The sequence below is a fragment of the Hypomesus transpacificus genome, chromosome 2, assembly GCF_021917145.1.
Source record: "Hypomesus transpacificus isolate Combined female chromosome 2, fHypTra1, whole genome shotgun sequence".
Lineage (NCBI taxonomy): Eukaryota > Metazoa > Chordata > Actinopteri > Osmeriformes > Osmeridae > Hypomesus > Hypomesus transpacificus.
Genome location: NC_061061.1, coordinates 15,249,705 through 15,252,204, shown reverse-complemented (window position 1 = coordinate 15,252,204; position 2,500 = coordinate 15,249,705). Strand labels below are relative to the sequence as shown.

At 53.1% G+C, this 2,500-nt stretch overlaps 5 non-coding genes across 5 annotated transcripts in view; all 5 read left to right on the top strand.

Moving 5' to 3' along the window:
* The first annotated feature begins 382 nt into the window (after nt 1–382).
* Nucleotides 383–455, top strand: trnar-ccu. Its single transcript has one exon. It is a non-coding gene; the product is annotated as a tRNA-Arg (tRNA).
* A 568-nt stretch (nt 456–1,023) lies between these two features.
* Nucleotides 1,024–1,096, top strand: trnar-ccu. Its single transcript has one exon. It is a non-coding gene; the product is annotated as a tRNA-Arg (tRNA).
* Nucleotides 1,097–1,102: 6 nt separating this feature from the next.
* On the top strand, nt 1,103–1,174 carry trnam-cau. The gene has a single exon. It is a non-coding gene; the product is annotated as a tRNA-Met (tRNA).
* Nucleotides 1,175–1,812: 638 nt separating this feature from the next.
* trnar-ccu lies at nt 1,813–1,885 on the top strand. The gene has a single exon. It is a non-coding gene; the product is annotated as a tRNA-Arg (tRNA).
* A 568-nt stretch (nt 1,886–2,453) lies between these two features.
* trnar-ccu overlaps nt 2,454–2,500 on the top strand; it is a 73-nt gene continuing 26 nt past the window's right edge. The window contains exon 1 of the tRNA in view: nt 2,454–2,500. This exon is cut by the window's right edge and continues 26 nt beyond it. This is a non-coding gene — a tRNA (tRNA-Arg).

Below are 2,500 nucleotides of genomic sequence, written 5' to 3'. Positions count from 1 at the left end.
TGAACTTGAGTAAATGGCCTCCTCTGTCAGGTATTGTGGTTTTGACTCCCAATTCAAATGCCGTGGCGCAGAGGAAGCGTGCTGGGCCCAGAGGTCGATGGATCGAAACCATCCTCCGCAATGAGCCTTTTGAACTTGAGTAAATGGCCTCCTCTGTCAGGTATTGTGGGTTTGACTCCCAATTCAAATGCCATGTAGCAGAGTGGCGCAGCGGAAGCGTGCTGGGCCCATAACCCAGAGGTCGATGGATCGAAACCATCCTCTGCTATGAGACTTTTAGACAATGGTGAAATCCGAACCTCTATGGGCCTGAGCCATGTCTACTGTGACCAAAACCTTCCCGACCAGCTGCTATGTGCGGGTGAAAAAAGCAGAGTCTCAAGCCCCAGTGGCCTAATGGATAAGGCACTGGCCTCCTAAGCCAGGGATTGTGGGTTCGAGTCCCGTCTCGGGTGATGTGTAGCAGAGTGGCGCAGCGGAAGCGTGCTGGGCCCATAACCCAGAGGTCGATGGATCGAAACCATCCTCTGCTACGAGACTTTTAAACCCTTGTGGATGCTATCTGGGCCTGAACCACGTCTTCTGGGACCAAAACCTTTCTGTTACCTGTGGGGAAAGAGAACCCGAGTACATGGCCTCCTCCGTCGAGTATTGTGGCTTTGACTCCCAATTCCAATGCTAATGCCAAGTAGCAGAGTGGCGCAGCGGAAGCGTGCTGGGCCCATAACCCAGAGGTCGATGGATCGAAACCATCCTCTGCTATGAGCCTTTTGAACTTGAGTAAATGGCCTCCTCTGTCAGGTATTGTGGGTTTGACTCCCAATTCAAATGCCATGTAGCAGAGTGGCGCAGCGGAAGCGTGCTGGGCCCATAACCCAGGGATCGATGGATCGAAACCATCCTCTGCTATGAGACTTTTAGACAATGGTGAAATCCGAACCTCTATGGGCCTGAGCCATGTCTTCTGTGACCAAAACCTTCCCGACCAGCTGCTATGTGCGGGTGAAAAAAGCAGACTCTCAAGCCCCAGTGGCCTAATGGATAAGGCACTGGCCTCCTAAGCCAGGGATTGTGGGTTCGAGTCCCGTCTGGGGTGATGTGTAGCAGAGTGGCGCAGCGGAAGCGCGCTGGGCCCATACCCCAGAGGTCGATGGATCGAAACCATCCTCTGCTACGAGACTTTTAAACCCTTGTGGATGCTATCTGGGCCTGAACCATGTCTTCTGGGACTAAAACCTTTCTGTTACCTGTGGGGAAAGAGAACCCGAGTAAATGGCCTCCTCCGTCGAGTATTGTGGCTTTGACTCCCAATTCCAATGCCAATGCCAATGCCAATGCCAATGCCAAGTAGCAGAGTGGCGCAGCGGAAGCGTGCTGGGCCCATAACCCAGAGGTCGATGGATCCAAACCATCCTCTGCTATGAGCCTTTTGAACTTGAGTAAATGGCCTCCTCTGTCAGGTATTGTGGGTTTGACTCCCAATTCAAATGCCGTGGCGCAGAGGAAGCGTGCTGGGCCCAGAGGTCGATGGATCGAAACCATCCTCAGCAATGAGCCTTTTGAACTTGAGTAAATGGCCTCCTCTGTCAGGTATTGTGGGTTTGACTCCCAATTCAAATGCCATGTAGCAGAGTGGCGCAGCGGAAGCGTGCTGGGCCCATAACCCAGAGGTCGATGGATCGAAACCATCCTCTGCTATGAGACTTTTAGACAATGGTGAAATCCGAACCTCTATGGGCCTGAGCCATGTCTACTGTGACCAAAACCTTCCCGACCAGCTGCTATGTGCGGGTGAAAAAAGCAGAGTCTCAAGCCCCAGTGGCCTAATGGATAAGGCACTGGCCTCCTAAGCCAGGGATTGTGGGTTCGAGTCCCGTCTCGGGTGATGTGTAGCAGAGTGGCGCAGCGGAAGCGTGCTGGGCCCATAACCCAGAGGTCGATGGATCGAAACCATCCTCTGCTACGAGACTTTTAAACCCTTGTGGATGCTATCTGGGCCTGAACCACGTCTTCTGGGACCAAAACCTTTCTGTTACCTGTGGGGAAAGAGAACCCGAGTACATGGCCTCCTCCGTCGAGTATTGTGGCTTTGACTCCCAATTCCAATGCTAATGCCAAGTAGCAGAGTGGCGCAGCGGAAGCGTGCTGGGCCCATAACCCAGAGGTCGATGGATCGAAACCATCCTCTGCTATGAGCCTTTTGAACTTGAGTAAATGGCCTCCTCTGTCAGGTATTGTGGGTTTGACTCCCAATTCAAATGCCCTGTAGCAGAGTGGCGCAGCGGAAGCGTGCTGGGCCCATAACCCAGGGATCGATGGATCGAAACCATCCTCTGCTATGAGACTTTTAGACAATGGTGAAATCCGAACCTCTATGGGCCTGAGCCATGTCTTCTGTGACCAAAACCTTCCCGACCAGCTGCTATGTGCGGGTGAAAAAAGCAGACTCTCAAGCCCCAGTGGCCTAATGGATAAGGCACTGGCCTCCTAAGCCAGGGAT